This window comes from Pseudopipra pipra, chromosome 5, assembly GCF_036250125.1.
Source record: "Pseudopipra pipra isolate bDixPip1 chromosome 5, bDixPip1.hap1, whole genome shotgun sequence".
In the NCBI taxonomy this organism is placed as follows: Eukaryota; Metazoa; Chordata; class Aves; order Passeriformes; family Pipridae; genus Pseudopipra; species Pseudopipra pipra.
Window position 1 is genome coordinate 56,843,811 of NC_087553.1, and position 19,980 is coordinate 56,863,790.

Sequence of the window (19,980 nt, forward strand, 5' to 3'; positions counted from 1 at the left end):
AGACTTGTATCCTAAGATTCATTAAAAGCTAGTTACCTGCAACATGCAGGCATTTAGAAATTCATTCTGCTGGGCACTGAATGGAGCTACAAAGGGTGAGGGTTGTAGCACAGTCAAGTATTCTTTTATTGAAGGTCTTCCAAACTTCTACCATAATGCAGACTGACAGCACAGTGAAGGAATACTAATGAAACTAAATGGGCTTAAAACTGGAAAGTGAAGAATACTAAGGAGGAAAAAAATTGCTTCACAGATTTTCAGATTCATTGTGGTAGCCTGGTCTTATGAATGATATGGGCACTAGAAGTTTGTACAATCATTCCTGCTTGAATCTTTATGACAATACTGATTTTTTAAAAAAGTGATTCTGTATATATCTGCCATTTCTAGGGAAGTAACTACAGCAACTTATTCAAAGCTGATGAAACCTGAATGCTCTGGTGTAACATTCGTCTAAGATTCAGAAGGAAAAATGCAGTAAAATGACAGTGACAGATCACTTTTTATTATTACAGTGAGATGCAAAGGCTTGCAAAACACTGCTTGTTTCCAATGGCTTCTTAAATATATCAGCGTCCTGCTGCATCATCGTTATGTAGGAACATGTAAGAGGTGCATATCTCATTACTGTTTTCTGGGAAGAATGTTGTATTGGCCCCTGGTCTTGCCAGAGTGCAACAGATGCTGCTGTATCCATCAAGATGACTCAACAGCAGCCAGTCATTTGGACAAAACCAAGATTAAGAGTTGGCTTGTTGGACCAACTGGCAACAGGGGAATCTCATCACTATGTCTGCTGCTTGTTGTGCGTTGTAGAATCTCACTATTACGAAGCTCGAAAAGTTTTGCTCTGTCTCTGCATGTTCCTCAGCCCAGGGTTCACCTTTGACTATGTGGATTTCTTGTTTCTTCACCATTCTTTACCATTTTTACAACAAACCCTTTAGTTTCACATATCTCTTGACTTTCTTGGTTTCTCTGTCTCTTGCCTCCAGCCCTGACATCAGCTATTTGCTAAGAGCTTTCATGTCCCAGGTGTATTGCTGCTGTGACGATATTAAAGGGATTACACTCAGAACATATGGTCAGATGTAGCAGCAACAAGTCCAGTACCTCACTGAGAGCCAGATGCAGACATGGGTAAAAAGGTATTAATGTTTTATATGATTCCTATTTATCATTAGCGGGCATTGATTAAGTAAGTAATATGACTTATCTCAGGCACACAGCTTTGCTCTGAAGCACTTGCAGTCCAGAAAGACAAACAGTAGGCAAAGTGTAAGGGGAAAAGGATGAATATATTTTTTAAAAACAAATACCATCTATTTCCACTGGCCCTCTGCCTAGCATTATTAACTTGCAATACTTTGTAGGCATCCAAGTTGAATCTTCCTGCTGTTACTGGAAAATTTTTCTTGGCTCAGATATGAAAACAATTTCCTTTCAAACTCAACACTATGTTGTTACAACATCCACTTTGATAATCTAATGGTCAAATGTGATGACTGTCTCCTGGAGCACCTCACAGGGACACTATTGTTGTGTGACGGTGACCTTACATCTGGGAACAGCCTTGCTTAGGGCTTTCCAAATGTCTTACAAGGCCATATGACAGATATGTGTAAGGCTCCATGTCAGTCACGCTGGTTTAAAAACTCCTTGACAGTCATGCAGCTTGTGACTCCCTGTGCTGCTGTGACATATGACCCTTACACTGCAAATATTCTTCTATATTATGCAAGGGTGTCACTACAGAAGGAGGATTATGTGATGTCATGGCTGGAGTCTGATCCTGCCTCATCCCCAGATGTACAAGCAGAAAACAGTTGAGTGGATTAGTATGTAAGTGGCTTTTAGAGGCAACTGCCCCCTTATTCTGACATTGCTAGGTGAACAGATGCTAGATGTTGCTAGATATTGCTACTAGGTGTTGCTGAATGGCCCCAATCTGCTCAATAACCATCTGCATCAACTTATAACATAGGATAACCCTGGAGAAAAGCAGTCAGTGGAACCAACTCACCTTTGTCACATGCACTGGTACCTTATTTTTACTTCAGGCATGTACACATTACTCTATTTTTATCTCTTGACAGCTACAAGACTTAGTCATAGTTGGTAGCTGATCTCATCTCCTCTTTACTGGCAAAAAAAAATCTAGTCAGAGCAACCATATCACTTCTAACAGGAAACTGCATCAGCCACAGCTGGTCTGCTAAAACAGAAGACACACCAAAGCAGAAAACATTGATAAAAGTAGGTGTTTAAGGTAGGCCTTTCTTTCAAGCTACATAATAGACTGCCCTAGCAGAATGGAGCTGTTGGAGGTGATCTTTCACTGCCTCGCTTAATGTTCCTAGCTTCGGTAGGTCAGTATGCTAGTGTCATATGTAGCAAACTCTCTAGTCTACCACACAGTTGCCTATGAAGCCTACATGTTCCTGTTGGAGCAAAGGGTTTATTATTAATTCAAATGTCTTCTAAAAACTACTATTTCTCAGGCATATGAATTCCGTGTTGTTTTCTCCTATATCTACCTTTCTTAAAATGACAATCAAACCATACCACATTGTCAGGTTCCCCCTCTTACTCCTTACCCATTGCTATTTTCACTGTTACCAATATGTCTTCACTTTACCAGCAGTTAGCTTGACAAGCTGGAGAGAAAGAAAGAGAAGATCTCAGGTCTTGCGTATCTTGACTTTAGAAATTAATGTTGTCATCAAGGGAAGTGTTAACATAATGAAAGTAAACTTGACTTTCAGAAAAATCAGTTAGCTAGAGGCGAGTGGTTACATCCCTTTGGCTTGAAATCAATCAAGTTCAGGAAATGCAGGAATGACTATGTGTTGTATACAGCACAAGCAGATTGGAGTAAGAGTCTTCCCAGACTTTCTTTGGGCCATCTCCAAAGGACATGGAAAGGCCTGTGTAATAAACTGTTAAAAAACTACCAAGTGGGCAGATGCAGAAGCAAAGGCAAAGGTATATATCTGCTTTAACTATGTTAGCTTCATGAGCTGTTGGGCCTGGGGGAGACCTGAAGTTTGACTGGAACATTTCTGCCCTGTGACATATCAAAAGAAAGATTATGGATCTATCTCTCCTTGTTCTCCCAAAGAAAGGAAAGGCTGACCATCAGCAGAAAAGCTCATAAGGTGAGTGAGAATCACATGATCTCATGCTGCCAGTGACAGGGTGAGGAACATTGACAGCGTGACAATGCACAAAGATGATGTCTTGGAAAAGTCCTTTCATCGAGGGTTTAGGGATCAGTACTGCAAAGATTTTAAGCACTAATAGCACATAATATCACTATCTAAAGTTCTGTCTAGACTTGGAGACCAAGGACAGATTGTCCTAGATTAGACAGGTTTCAGGGAGATTAGATAAAGTCCCTCGATTTATTTTTTTTTCTTTAACTTGTGATATTAATGAAACAGAGCTCATTAGTATATCATTAATTCAGTAGAGCTCCTTTCAGGTACAAGTGTGAAGACACATGGAAATCAAGTGCTTGGTCCTTAACATTAACAACAAGCTGTAATTTTCCTCAAAAGGATTCACTATCTTTTAAACTGTTAAAGTCAAAAATCTCTTTATCCTGAGAGCTCCATGGCAAATGATTTTGTTAACACAGATTTCATTTACATTGTGGGATCTTGAGCCTTTCCAGACAGTTAAGATAGGTAAGGCTCCAACAATGAAAATGAAAGGGAGGAGTTTCCCATACTCACTCTTCTCTCCAGCACCTTGAGGAGTCATGCCAATTTTAAGGCAAAGGTAGCCCTTATGTACTACTGCAGAGCACCTAGTCTGAAAGAAATCAGCACTTCTTTGATTAGGTGTTAAATGCTCCAATCTCATCAGGAGATTCTCATTAATGAAAACACCTCCTGGGGATGAATGCAGGGAGAAGACAATTTAGAACTGAGAGGTGTAAAGGGCTACATTCACTTTGGTGGATCCTCATCCTCCCTTATCTGGGGCCAGGTGCTTACAATCTGTGATCCTGTCAGCTCTTAGTAGCTACCACAGGAAGCTTGGTAGTTGTTTACATCATAAACCTATGTCATAGATATCATTACCGTAGTAACAGAGAGGAACAGTCAGGCAATTTCAGTGTACCAGAGACCCCAGATCCTACAATCTCTGCTCCCAGAGAAGACCCAAGGGTCAGTGGAAACGTTCAGTCCTCCCTTTCCGTCCTCCCTTTCTTCTTCACATGCCTCTGCCTGAAGAGAGAAGGAATCATTGAACCCTCTCAGGTCAGACAAGGAGAAGGGAGAGAACTTTGGATAACTGCAGTGGCAAAGGGATTTATCAGGTCTTGTTCCTAGTAAGAGAAAAGGTATGCAAAAATTCTGACCCCAGTTTCCTTGGGAAAGTATATAGACAACCTATGAGACAGCATGAGAGGCAGGGACATTTATTGCTCTTGTTTTCATGTAGGACAGATATTACACACAGACTCACACACACACACACACACTTTTCATTCCTAGCATGCATTTGGCCTTTAAAAGGTATGTCCCAGGTTGTCCTTTTCCATGCCGTGCTCACCTTGTCCTGTATCATCCCTTTCCCTCCTGAACTCCTCTTCCTGCTCGGGAAAATTTGGGAGAACTCTATCCAAATATCCTTCCTCTCTCAGTCTCTGTCATTCTCTGCTGCCTGCCCCCAACAAATACACCCACATCTAATTCCTTTTCAGTTTTCCAAACTAGTTTGAGTACTATTTGAGCTGTATTTCTGACTGTGATTAAACAGTTGGCAAGCAGTTACAGTGTTTGCCAAAAAACATAATACTAGCAATGGAGAGGCTGATTTCAACAACCAATGCAATTTCAACAATTAATTTTTAAAAACAATGTCCTTTGTCCTCTTCTTAATACTGTTTGTTACACTTACTAGTGTTGCTGCCTTTACTTACTTAATTGTAGTAGTTATTGTAGAAACCTGGAAAAGAAAGTTATTATCTCTTTCTGACTCTCAGTGAACAGAAACCCTGTATGTATTATTGAAAAAAAAAAAAAAAGAAAAAAGGAAAAAGGCTGGGGATACATTCTTCCAACCCTTTCATCTGCATTTGCAGTAGGTCTCTGAATGTCAAGGTCACACATTAATTTTAGACTTAGCTGTTAGCCAAAGAGCCACAGTGGAATTTTAACATTAGATGCTCAAAGCCAAGAAAAATGACGATGATTACAAGTTATTAAATGTTAAAAAGAAAGAAAGGAAGAAAATAAATCCCTGCATATCTGTTCAGTACTTAGAGAAATTTCATCAAAAAAATTCAATTAGTTCCCTGCACATGTCACATGGAACACATCAGTTTCATTGCTTCAAGTACAATTAGGCTGAGAGACCGCAGAGCATTTAGGAAGGAAGCGAGACTGGGTCTCCAAGCAGCAGCACCCCCACCTGTGCTCTGCTCAGGGAAGTGACTCCCAGCTCCTCTCAAGAGCCATGTCTAGACAGTGACAGTGCATAAGCAGCCAGCACCGAATGAGACTTCAGTAGCTGAGTCTAGTTATGGTTTTGATCTACAAGACAATTAAAAATATTTAAATCCCTGAATCTTAAGTGTGTGAGAGTTTTGTTTTGGTTTTGCTTTTTTTTTCCCCTGAAGAGAACTGTCACAATAAAAAGGTAATTAATAGTGTATTCGGCTGTTATTGTCCTTATACAAAATTGATTTTCCTGGTGTGAATTTAGGTTTTTCTCCAAGATAAGATGCACTTTGAATAATCCATGACTCTATCCTGGAGCAAACTGAGATTTATGACAGAAAAAGCAAGAAATAATATTTTAAAGGTAAATTGAATCACATTCCATTCTTCTTGTGTGAGGCTCTTTATTTAAAACACACATTGCTCATTTGAGGAGTATGAGATATAATTTAGACCAAACACTTTATGTATGTAACAGTAAAATTACTACAAAGAAACAAAAGGAGAATCCAAACAAGATTTTTAGAAGAAATTTACATGCCAAAAAACCCCAAATAGGTTACTTACACTCCCAACATTAGGAAATGGCAAACTTAATAGTAAATCAGCTTTCATCTGGTAAGGTAAATGCTTCAGAGGAACAGAGATGACCTTTTGAAAACAACAATGCCTTTTTAATGTGTACATATTAAAAAGGCACATGTATGATGTACATTTCCTCATCATTACATTTTCCTCACTTGGCCCCATAATTTTGCGAAGTAAACACCATTGACCAGCATGCCAGCCTAGATAGTCTGACCTTTAGTAAAAGTTTTACTTAATTCCAGCTTAATTACCCTTCAGCTCAGCAAAAGATGATATAGAGTTATAAACCACAAATGAAACATACATTTATATTATCAACTGTTCCTTCATAAGACATATTGAAATAGCCTTAGAAAGATTATTTAATATTTTTAATGTGAGAAATATCAGTTCTTCATTTCATTTTCCTTGATGAAAGTCATTGTTAATGTCCTCAGAATGGCAAGATGTCCATGAAACCTACAAGTGGCCCACAACTGGAAAAGAAAACCCATGCAGGAGGAATGCTTCTTCTTTGACAATAAATAGCAATATTATGGTGCTATTTATCAGGCAGGGGTAAAGACAGTATTTTATTTGCTTTGCCATATGTCTACATTAAGGCTTCTATTGCATATATTTTGCTGGATGCACAGATAATGGCTATTGTAAAAGTAACTAAAAGGAAAGAGTTTAAAATACAAAAGCCAAATGCTTTTAAAAGTGATTTTCAAGATATTGTTAAAAATAAGTTTGTCTTTCCCTCTTATTTAATATGTACAAAAATTGCATAGGAGGATTCTTAAAGGTTTTTACTCCCATTTTAACAGTTGAGAATAAACACAATAATATAAGTGAAAAAAAGTAATTTCAAAATCAGTGTGAAAATACAATATGCTAGAATACATGTATCTATATATTTTCATCAGAAGAGACAGTGGAAAATGGATTAACTCTTTTATTCCACATTTGGTGCTCATTATATTCTTACTGCATCTTCAATCGTGAAAGAAGCACCAGGCAGTGAGGGAGCTCTCTGATGCAAAGCACTTCTCCCTCCCTTGTATTTCTGCATGAAGGGACAAAGCAACTACTCTTCTGTAGTCTGAATAACTTCCCTGAGTGTCATGGTTCAACCCCAGCTGCCAACCAAGCCCCACACAGCAGCTTGCTCACTTCACCCTGATGGGATGGGGGACAGAGTTGGAAGAGTAAAGTGTGAGAAAAGTTGTGGATTGAGATAAAGAGAGTTTAATAGGTAAAGAAAAAGTTACACACACAAGCAAAGTGAAACAAGGAATCCATTCACCGCTTCCCATGGACAGGTAGGTGTTCAGCCATTCCCAGGAAAGCAGGGCTCTGTCACTCATGACAGTGACTTGGAAAGACAAATGCCATCACTCCCCCTTCTTCTTCCCTCAGCTTTTTATACTGAACATGATACCACATGGTGTGGAATATTCCTTTGGTCATTTGAGGTCAGATATTCCGGCTGTGCCTCTTCCCAGTTTCTTGTGCCTCTCCAGCCTACTCTACGATGAGGTGGTGTCAGAAGCAGAAAAACTCAGACTCCGAGTAAGTACTGCTCAGCAACAGCTAAAACATCTCTGTGTTTTCAACACAGTTCCCATCACAAATCCAAAACACAGCCCCATACTAGTTACTGTGAAGAAAATTAACTCTATCCCAGCTGAAATTAGCACAGTGAGTAACGAGGGACTTTGCAGTTAAAGAAAGTTGTCATTAAAAATGTAGATGTGCACTAATTAACATTATCCTTATAGCTCAATCATCTAGACAATATTCGTGCTTATAACACTCAAAGATAAAATATTCTGCAATTGATATGAAGCGTACCTTTCTTCAAAAGTGGAAAAACTCACCTGCTTACCTCTCAGTCAAATGTAGAAAGAAAATATTTACCCAGATTTTGTATATTTTTGTTCCTGTATCCAAAATAGCACACACAAAGTTATTTGCACTAGAATTTCCTACCCAGAGTTAATAACTGTAATAATCTTTAGATCAGACACATAGATGAGAGTATATAAAAATACACATGCAAGTGCTAGTATATACAAAGCCTTTGTCAAAAAAAGACCTGAGGTTTCTGACCTGTTGTGGCCAGTAGATAGAGCAGAAAAATTTTCCAAGTGGCTGTTTAACTTTTGAGCATTAGAGAATTGCAGAATTTTGTACTTAATCCTGGGATTAAAAAAAGAGTCAAAATTTCAAAAATCTTTGTTTTGGGGTATTTAATTTATAATTGCAGTAAAATTCTCCTAATAAGAGGATTGCCATTATCTCTAAAAGCATTACTTAGTCTATTAGTCACATTTAGCTTCAGTAAAAGCCACTGGTGTTCTCTTCAAGTAACATTACCAATCACTTAATATTACTTATCTGCCTTTTCATTATATATAGCAACAAAAGATTTAATTGCATCTATTTCTCCAAAATGTGATCAATAGTTCTTAAGTGTAGTCTTTTACTTGGTTCAGAAAAATAACTCTTTTTCCAAATCAAATCTCCCAAAAATGGTAACTGTTTTTTGACATGGACCATGCAGCCACCATAAATTTGGCTCCTTGACCGAACGTAACAGCAAGAGGAAATCAGAGTGATTATTGCTTCTGATATATTTGCTTCTGTTTACTTGTACAATATGATTTAGTTCCCTCATTATTAACTTTACATCTAATTTTCATATTATCTCTTAACAATTTTCTCAGGAGGCTGTGTGTTGTTCTGCTGAAAAGTTAGGGTTTTACTGAGAAGCAGAGAAGAATGTTACCATTCCTTTTATCCCACATCTATCCTTGTGTACAGATGCTGGGTGTTTGACCTATCAGTAAACATCTAAGCTGCTACAAACTGATTTTCTTAGGAATGTCAAGTTCTTGAATGCTCCCAGCTCTCCAGTCACTAATTGGTCTTTCAACCATTTTTGTGATCATTTTTGTGACCATATTCATGACCCCAAAGCTAGGAATAGCCTATAAATCAGAAGATGGAACACAGTAAATCCTCTTGTACCCTGAACTGGAGCTCTTTTTTTCAGCTTTATGTTGAAAGAAGGTAGGTAGCCATACCCAGAACCTGGGTTGTTTAAGGGATAAGATTCTTACAAATGTGTGAAAGATATGATTGTTCTAGCAGTAAGCTGATGAGGAATGGAATCTCATTATCCATATGGACAAACTTCCAGCTCTCCTACTTCACATACAAACAGGAGGAACACAGTGGTACCCTCTACTTTCACCAGATAAAAGCAAATCAGAAACTATCTCACATCTTCAGCAAGGTGAGGGTCAGCTCAGTTTTCTAAACCCTGATTTTGGGTTTTTAGTGATGTGAAAATTTTGCCCATATCTGCTGTGTCTGAGTAAATTAAAAGGTAAGAAGGAAACAGACAAAAAGTGATGTTTTTTAATGATTGTGTTTTTACTTGCTTGACTTCTCAAAGATTAAGTCTGTTAATTCCTGCCATATGGTGATACCTCTGTTTTTATTACCTGATTCCATTTGCTATTAACTTGTTTCTGTTCCTCTTTGGTCCAAGTCTCAGGCTTTTATGACCCACATGGCTTCTTGTCCATTTATATTAATCTCTATCATTGTATCTAATACAATAGAATCAGCAGATTCAGTAAAGAGTTGTTATTAGCAACCAAATTATCACTGGGCCAAAATCCAAGGCCCCAGTCTCACATACCTCCTTCCCTTCTGCCAATTCTGTAAATATGAACCACTATTCGAAGGAGCTGCTGAACTTAAGGTGTAGATTTCAAAAGCATCAAGTTTGGAAGTTCTCCATTTCTGTCCTTTTAGGATTTCAGCAAGCACAAATCTCCTCCTTGGGAGTACAACACTCTGAGCTGACCATGTGCACATTTTCATGGAAAGGTCATGTGCTCTGATCTCTGTTCAGGGAGAGAAGGCAGATAGAGAACATGCGAATTCTTCATCTGAGATATAAGTTTACTTTTCACAATGTCCCTCATGATCTTGCTATCCAAGTGAGGTTTACAGCTTTAGTATCATCTTTTTGTCTCCTGATACACAGCACCCATGGGCTCTTGAAGACACTATTTAACAAGAACTGTACGATAAGGTTGAAAAAGTGTGTTATTTTGATAAGTGGCATGGAAGTTGCTAAGTAGGACCCCTCAGCCAAATACACATTCTGTCACCATACTGCAGCTCTTCAGCTGGTTGATGGATAAATTCTCTCAGTTGGCTTCATGAACCTTAAGGGAATGAGCAATTCACCAGATACTGATAAGAACAACAAGCTATTTATCTGCATAGGAAAAAGCTAGAAATGCATGTACTTCCCTTTCTGCATCCACAGAGGTGCTGTAGAAAATTTGAGTCATACATTTGACCTAGTGAGCTACAGCTGAGGGACGTTAAGCAGCCCAGGTAGTATGTAAGTTATACAGAATTGAAGAAAAGAAAGTCTTTTATTATGATGTATTACTTCAACAAATCTCCATGCACACTATAGCGATATGTCTGAAAGGCCCTGACATAAGTAGATAGCCCTAAAAATGCCAAGCCATTCTAATAGGATGTACAAAGCCATCAATGACATATGAATTGTATGATCTATGGGTAGTAGTGTGTGAAAAAGTCTATATGACATTGAACTCTCAAAAATCACATCTAGCTACACATATTATAAATCCAAATAGACCAGCTACAAACGGCTAACAGAGGGGGTTTAGTCACACTCCTCATTTCTATGGTCAATGGCAGGTGGCAAGGGGTTGCTTGTTTTGTTAGATATGGAGGAAACTCAGCATTAGCTTCATGATGGTCACTCAACTATTTTAAAGTCTTGACCCACTGATGTATATAACTAATCCAAAGCACAGTCTTTTTCCTGTAGTTCTGGAAATTCCCTCTTGTCTCAGACCAAGAACTGGTAAGGAATGGTAGCTCTATTGCCAAGATTTGCTTGATAACTTCATAATCATCCTCCTTTGGGAGATAAGGAGAAAATTGTGTCTAGCCAGAATTTATATTTTTGTTCCTAATGAGCAGTCAGAAATCATGCAAGCAGATTAGCTCAGACATCTAGAAGTGACCCGAGGAAAGAAAGATGATTCATATAGCTTCAATATCTACTATTTGATTTGCTACTGACATTTGGACCCATGCCTTCTGGGTTTTCCCTATGTCCATCTAACAAGCAAAATCACCTATCCCAAATCTCTCTCATGCCATGATGAAAAAATTTATTAATCAGTGATCAGCCCTTAAAACTCATGGGCACATATTCTGTGATACACTTGGGGACAACGGTCTTTGCTGCTTATTGCTTACAGCAGCATCAGTGGTACATAATGAGACTTATTTCTAAAGTCAGAAATTAGTACCTGGAAGAATGTGTGTCAGTGTCTTAGACATCACAAATTCTGTATACCTCACATGTCAGCCATGACCTCAAACAACAAAAATATTCGTAAATAAAATGCCAAAATGCTTTTTTTGCTTTTTTTTCCCTCAGTAAAGCACAGAAGGAAGCAAGTATGTTTCCTTATTGAGACAGAGTAATTTTTTCTCTATGCTCTGTATTTCCTGTATTTATTACTGTTTTGATCCATTCACCTCTAATACTACTACAAAATATTTTTTTTCTTCCTGTGTGAAGGATCATGACAAGCATCTTCAATCAATATCGAGCTTCACTTGAAGCTAAAACCAAGGGCATGTGGTGTGAAACTCTGCATTCTTTGTAGTTTTGGATGTCCAGTAGAGATTTAAATTCATGGCATCAGGCTGCAATGCTGAAGCAAAAAAAAAAAAAAAAACCCAATTTATTTGGGCTCTAGTCCAGCTTACTTTTGAAAAGCTCTGTATGTTCTTTACAGTAAAATGCATACTCTCTTTAAAAAGAGTGAAGAACAGAGTTTCCAAGGTCAAGGTCCTTGGTGCCACTACAGAATGAGAAATATTTTGTGTCTGTATTTCCCAGTTCTACAGTTGAGCAGGAAATGAGGCAGCTTTGACACTTATACATCAAAAGCACGGGAAACCCGTGTAACCACATACTCAGAGTAGAAATAGGAATGAACAGAAAATATTTTCAATGGTGATACAGAGCTGCAAATTAGATTCAGCTCTAAATTTTAATCAAGTGATATATAGTAGTACATCTACATACCTACTGCAATTTCTTCATGAAATAATACTGTGCAAAAGTATTCAGAATATAATGCAAGAAATAAAGTATCCAAGTTGTACACTTTCTTAAGACAGATGGCAAAAAGCAAGTGAGCAAGTATTTGAGTGGCATCTTCAAGAGATATACAAGTAATATACTAAGTACTTAAGTCAGCACTTAGTCCTTCTCCTTGAGTCTGCCTCAGCTGGGATATATCTGCTGAATGATGTGAAAACCACAAGGTTGTAGGTATATTAAATTTCCAGGTGGGAGCAACTAGTGAGATGGTACCTGTTCTCATGTTGAAAGCAACTGGAATGCAGAAGTATTGCACACTCCATAGCTGCAATGAAGGTAGTGGGCTGTTTTCTCTGCATGTGGCATGATTTTACTTTCACCCCAATGTGCCACAATTTTAAGGGGTGTTTTATAAATTGTAGACATGCCCTCATGTCTAATCCATCCTGTCTTATAAGCCAAGGTGATTTAATAGAATTTTTTTAAATTGTTGAAATAAGAATATTCTTCCCTAGCTAATGTGAATTCATGTAGTGGTTTAACCCCAGTCAGCAACTAAGTACCACACATCTGCTCACTCATCCCCCCCTTCTCCTGCCTCTAGTGTGATGGGGAAGAGAACTGGAAAAAAAGGTGAAACACATGAGTTAAGATAAGAACAGTTTACTAATTGAAATAAATATTATAATTGTTTAAAATAATTTTAAAAAATAATAAAAATTAAAAGGGAGACAAGAAAACCTGGAGGAATAAAACCCGAGAGAAACAAATGATGCACAATACAATTGCTCACCACCTGCTGACTGACTCCCAGCCCAGTCCTAGGTAACAATTGGCCCCTCCTGGCCAACTCCCCCGCTTTTATATACTGGGCATGACACTCCATGGTATGGAACATCCCTTTGGTCAGGTCAGTTCAGCTGTCCTGGCTGTGCCCCCTCCCAGCTTCTTGTGCAGCTTCTCACTAGCAGAGCATAGGACACTGAAAAGTCCTTGACTTAGGGTCAGCACCTGCTCAGCAACAGCCAAAATATCTATATCAATGTGTTATCATTATTCTCATACCAAATCCAAAACACAACACAGTACCAGCTACTGGGAACAAAATTAACTCTACCCCATCCAAAAGCAGAACAATTCATAAGGCATGTTTCTATCCCTGTGAATTTAGCCCACTGTAAGGGGGATTTTGTTGTTTTGCTGGTGTCAAAACAGGCATATAGCTTTTGAGAAGACAATGAAATGTGTTTTGCTGGCAGAGTTATCCACAGCATCATCAGTTCTTCTATGAGTGCTCTGTGTATTCTGTGAGTACTTAGTCAGGAAAATGTCACTTCAACTGTGTTTACATCCTTTCAGGTTCATTATAAAAAAACAAAAAACAAAAATAAGGTATCAAGCTTTCTAAAATAACACCTTTGGGGGAAAAAAGGAAAAATTTAAACTAAAAGGTTTGTTGAAACATATTTATTATTTCTATTAATTTCTACACCTTGATTTTTGATACTTGATTATACAGATAAATCCATCAGGAAAGATATATGAACATGTGAGTTGTGTAAATAAACAAAAACATAAAAATTGCAGATATTGATATTCACAATAGAATGCTGATGAATTAGTTCTGGACTTCTTTTCAAATAATTAAAAATAATAAAATTAAAATTTCTCAATCCTCTTATGAATCTTCCAAAAAAGAAAAAAAAATCACTCCAAAGTTTTATTTCACAGAATCACAGAATCAATTAGATTGGAAAAGACCTCTGAGATCATTGAGTCCAACCTATGACCAAATGCCACCTTGTCAACTAGACCATGGCATTAAATGTCATTTCCAGTCTTTCCCTAAACAGCTTCAGAGACAGTGACTTCACCACCTCCCTGGGCAGCCTGTTCCAATGTCTAATCACCTTTTCTGTAAGGAATTTCTTCCTAATGTCGAACCTAAACCTCCCCTGGCACAGTAAAAGACTATGTCTTCTTGTCCTGTCATTAGTTGCTTGGGAGAAGAGGCTGACCCCCATGTGGCTACAACCCTCTTTCAGGTAGCTGTAGAGAGCTGAGCCTCCTCTTCTCCAGGCTAAACAATTCCAGGTCCATCAGCTGCTCCTCATAGGACATGCACTTTCATGTCCCACTTCAGTCTCAGATCAAAAGATTACTTTCCAGTTGGCATCTCTGACTGAACACAGCAACTGCTGCTGAGATTTACTCAGGTGTGGCAGATGAAAATCAGCTGTTAGGATCAGTCAAATGAGACAGACACTGCACTGCTACCTAGAGAGTATATAGAAGGATATGTATTGTCTATTTAGACTGAACCAATACCATAAATGCATGTCAAACCGTAACAACAAAAACTACAAAATAATTTGTACCATAAATATTTAACCATTGTTACAGAAAGAAGCAGGGATATTCAGCGTATGTTGGAAAAAGGTCTTGAATTCTGTTTAATTCATTAATTTGTCCAACTAAGTGATGTCCTATGAGTGGTATTCACTATCAGTGAGAATACAGCTGTCATATTACAAATGAAATGCAACTAGAAGAAGTCTCCTTTCCCCTCATTTAGAAAAGCTTTCCAGTCTGTGCAACTTTTCCTTTTGCAATATTAAATATCATCAAACCAGTAACCATAGGGTCACATGCAAAGACCTCCCCAAACAAAATTAGGGTCCTTGTATGTGTATAAATACAGGTTTGTTAAAAGTGGACAAAGATTTCTTAACAGATCTCTAAACTCTAAGTACACTAAGGCAGATTTGCACTTCCTGCTATGATCTCTCTGCATCTGCCCTTGCCTGACACGTAGTATACACACCTCAGGCTTGTTTAAAGCCTGAAATGCTTAATGTTCTACTCTAGCTTTAAAGTGGTTCTTTTTTACAGAAAGTTTGAAATTATCACTTTTATTATGTGAACATGAAAAATAACCCAGATCTGATTGTATTAACATTTAGACTTATAAAGCCCATTCAGAATATGACTTTGCCAACTTATTATCCAGGTTTTATATTCTGTGGTATACGCAGTCAATGTAGTCTCTACTCCTAGGGATCAGATGTGCACATGCATGTACAGGTACGTGTGAGAGTGCGCCCTCTGATTCTGGAAAGGAGAGGAACTCATTTCCTTAGAACAAGTTAAAACAAACAAAATGTTCTAACCTATTAGTAACAGAAAATCCAAAAGATACGAGGGTGAAAGGCAGCTGTCAGCCACCCTATAGTTTTTGGGATGGCCATTCTTACAGAGCTATAAAAAATAGAGTTATCTAGAGAACTCAAGCAAGAATTTATAGTTTCAGTCTCTGTAGTGTATTCTGCACAGGCATTTTACTTAATCTATTCAACAGATTGCTAAGATTTTCATCACTGGAAGCAATGTTCTCTTTGCTCTATTTTACTTATGAATCTGCTAGTGCCTGCCAAGAAAGGATTACCATCCAGGGCTGAAGGAGATGGTGGCATTGCCACTTCCCCAGTAGGGCTCCAGTGAGAAGGAAGGGTGAACTAGCAGCTCGAAAACTCCTTCCCTGGCTACTGACTAATCCAAACCCCTTTGTTCCATCCTGTTTCCACGTGGTCTTACCCATTTTCAAGTTATGACAACTTCTTTGAATTTAGCTCCTTCTTCTGCAGTGGTAATAGGTACGTCACACGTCAGTTTTCCCCTCATCTTCCTGCCACCTCCCTTTTGTGAGCAGGCTTTCTGCCTCTCCGTGTCCACAGCCTGGGATCCTGCCAACACAGCTGAGACAGCAAGTCTGGAAATAGCCTATAGAGCCTTGCTTTGCTAGACTGGAAACTTTTATATAAAATAGTCTGGAAAGATTTATACAATGGATTGGCAGCTGATTAACAGAAAAACAAACCCAGAAGCCAAAATGAATTTTGAGTACTGTGGAAGAATGCCAGCTTAACAACTCTGCAATCCAAAACTACCCACAGGACAGATACAGGACAGGGACCAACTACACCAGTTTCTGTCACCCTCTTTGAGAAAGTCTGATGACTATGATAAGCAATACTCGGTGTATCTCTTGATGAGATTTTTTGTTGTAGTAAGACCTGAGGATTAAACAGTAAGGGAAGCAGTCTCATAAACACTGTATATGTCTGTTTAGGGTAGATGTTTTTTCCTTCTCTGAAGTTCTGCTTCCCTGAAGCAGCATTTTGGATCACATCAGCATTTATAGTAGGTCAGACTCATACCACCACTCTGATGTTTTTAATTGCTCAGCAGAACTTTTCAACCAAAGGAAAGTAAATTCTTGTGGCAAAAATTTTTAAATCCGTCTGACTTCAGATAAGTTGTCTGTTAAATAAGACTCTACTGAGATCAAAAGTATTGACAAATGCTCCCTGGATAGCAGGTACATCAATGAAAAAAAAAGTGCTTCATGTCATGAAGATATTTTCCACTTTGTTATTTTAATATACAGAAATAGAGTTCTGTAAATTCACTGTTAATCTTAACATATCACAAACTTTGTTGTTTTTTTTAATTTTATTCTTTGTGAACTCCTTTATTTTCAGCAGTTGAAAATAAAACATTAGAAACACTTTAATATCACCAACAATATACCATCAATGGGTATTGTGTTTTGTGTTCCCCTGTGTCCTCTAGTGCATATTTTACTCTACTGAACTACAGTGATTTTAAACCCGGCTTTTGGAATCACAGTAGGAATTGTTCTAATCTATATTACTCTAGCTCTGCTCTTTTCTCTTCTTATTTTCAAGTAAAAATCCATTTGAAGCATTGAATCAACACCTTTCTTGTTTTGTTGTTGGTTTTGAAGATACTGGTTTTAACTGAACTAAATGTGCATAGATTAAAAAAATATATTAGCTGAGAACTAAGGTGAAACACATTGAAGTTTTTATTACCTACATGTAAGTTTCCACATTCTTGGAACTTTTGAAGGACCCAAAGACTCAACCAGGTGTTTAAAAGGATTGACATTTTCAATCAGATTGTTTTTCAGTGGAAAACTGAAGTTTCAATAAACTCTGTTCTTGTAAAACACTGACTAGTTTCAGCTAACTTTATTTTTTTACAACTAACATCTGAAAAATAAAACATTCTGGTTTTCAGGTAAAAACATGAGAACATTGACCCGAAGTAATCTGGGGTAAGTAAGCTACCACATTAGAAAAAATATATATTTCTTCTTATTCCCTGGTCTGATTTGGGGTTGTCTTCCAAATGATAAATAGACCTTTTACGCACAAAGTCATTGTATTCCATTTCTACTGTCTATTTTGGGAAAAATATCATCGCTTCCAATGTAAACTGCCTAAAACTGGTCAGAATAGACCCATATATATGGACAATGTTGAATATCAGCCTGCCACAAAGCCAAGTAGTGTATCAGATACACATCAAAACCTTGACACAGATAGTGGAGCAAGTTATCAATAGGACTTTTCCATGAAATTATTATTAGAACTTAGTAACGTTTCCTACATAAAAATATCTTTCATTCCCTCTAATTTTCTATTCCCTTCTTTTGTCAGCTTTAAAGGTTCCAAACCATATGTTATTGTGCAAAATAATTACTGTGGATAATGTCTGACACTCCCGCTGGCCTTGAGATGTTCAGTACACCAACTTGCTCTATAATTTTTGGAGGCAAAGTCGTACTTACTACATTTATAATAGAGTGAAACCACTTTTAAGATCACTTTTCTTTTCTTATTGTCCTCTCTACTATTTTAGGAACACAGGATAGGTCAGGTTGGATGAGACCTCAGGAGGTCTCTAATCCAACCTCCTACTCAAAGCAGAGTCATCTTGAAGTCAAACACAGATGTTTAAGGTTTTAATCCAGTTGTGTCTTCAACATCTCCAAGGCTGAACTTCTTCCAGTGTTGGACCATCCTCTTGGGGGAAGAAAGTTTACATCCTCGCTGAACAGCTCTTGCTTCAATTTCTGCCCAACGTCTTGTCTTCCTGACATGTCCCACTATGCTTCACACAGTGTTCCTGGCCTTATGTTGAATGTGGTTCAATTAATCAATAACTGCCTTGTATAGGGGGACCCAAAGCTGGACATGATACTCTAGAGAGTGTTGAGTAGAAGGATAATTCCTTTCCTCAGTGTACTCGCTCTGCTCTTGTTAAGATAGCCTGGGAGTCTCACGGCCTTTTTTCTGCCAAGCCACTGCTTTTTCATACTCAATTTGTTTCCCACCATGGACCCCTGGACAGCTCTTTGCAGGTCTGCTCCCCGGTCATCACTCCCCAGCCCTGTAGCATTGCAAGGGGCTCTCCTTTCCCAGAGTTTGGGATTTGTGTTTATCCTTGTTGAATTTCTTGTAACACTTACTGGTCCTTTCCTCCAATTTATGTTATTCTTCTTTCTTTTAGAAGATTTATAAAAAATATTCCCTTGTTTTTAGCTTGTCTATGATTCATAAATAATCAGTACCTGTCCTCAACACAGGACAGAAGAGACACCTGGGGTTCCAGGCTGGAGCAAGCTGAATGGCGTCAACTGAATGTGTGTGCCCACTGCAAGATGGGCATGTAAAAATGCACTTCAGCCAAGGGTATATTGGCTCAGAGGTATATTACCTTCAGGAACTGTGATAGTGTTTCACAGATGCTTAATACAGTTGATTTTGACCTGCCAAGAGTTGACCCAATGACATGTCCGTGACTTAATCTCCATTATGGATCCCTTCAGCTTTGCCTTTGGTACTGAGGTCAATAACTTAATTTTTTGTTTTTATTACATAGAGTTCAACTTCTTTTTTACAACAAATTCCAGTTAAAAGAAAAAGTCACTGTGCAAATAATGACTGGTTTACTCTCTTTGTTGATTTATTCAATGTCTTCTTTTTTAATGGATTTATTATGTTTAAGGACGTAATGGTAACATTGATTGGAGCTGAAAGCCATGTCTTTGGCTGGTGTTGTAAATTCTGATAGGAATCAGGCTTTTTCAGAGTGTCATATCATCAAATCACTGGATTTAATGCAGGCAGTGCCTACAACAGGTACTAGCAATACTATCTCCCTGCAGAAGATTTTCTCCCTTTCAAGTTGTTCTCTCTCGGGCACTCTCCAGCAAGAACGGCACTAATTCCCTTAATTTCTCAAAGCGTTTTGATACAGCTTCAGTTGAGTGGATGAATCAACCTGCAGCTTCCCCATAGCCCAGTTGAACTGTTCTGTACAAAGGAAACCTCACCATATTTTGAAAGTCCTGGTAAATTTGAATTTTGAAATAGGTTCTGAGTTGTTCAATCATGTCAAGAAAAGGTACACTTATCTTTTTTTTACATGCCTAGCAAAGCTCAGGGTCACACAGAGGAACATCTATGAAGTTTAAGTGCAATTATATTTAAGTAGTTGAGAAGTAATGAATTCTCATAATGACAAGAAGAGCTCAAACCTAGCCCAAGACCTATTTAAGTAACTTTGGTGCTTTATAACCTTTGTCTATAACAAATACTCTGAAGCTATCCATATCCCTGTAAACAGCCTAGTTTCTGTTTTTATTGAATCCTAACATCACAAAGTGTTTCCATGATTGGCCTAAAATACTACAGAGTGCTGTCTGTAGTTGTCCTTGCATGACAGCTCTGGGTGAATGGATGGTGTTGTATCAAGTTTATGGAGGACAATTCCTGCAGTAAGTCACTGCAGATATCTGAAAATGTGGTTATGTTCCTGATTACTACTACCATTGAAGTATTAGTATAGTCATTCAAAATGTGCATATCTGAATTCAGGGCTACTGAAACTCACAGCTCT

General features: G+C 38.1%; 1 long non-coding RNA gene across 3 annotated transcripts; it reads right to left on the reverse strand.

Moving 5' to 3' along the window:
• Positions 1-489: 489 nt before the first annotated feature.
• Positions 490-3,992, reverse strand: LOC135414902 (uncharacterized). 3 transcript variants are annotated; one of them, XR_010430887.1, is made up of 4 exons: positions 3,738-3,992; positions 2,598-2,657; positions 2,024-2,142; positions 490-1,043 (listed from the first exon to the last, which is right to left on the reverse strand). It is a non-coding gene; the product is annotated as an uncharacterized LOC135414902 (long non-coding RNA). The 3 variants fall into 3 exon arrangements; XR_010430886.1 differs by having other exon boundaries at positions 490-1,046; XR_010430885.1 differs by having other exon boundaries at positions 490-2,142.
• Between the last annotated feature and the right edge of the window lie 15,988 nt (positions 3,993-19,980).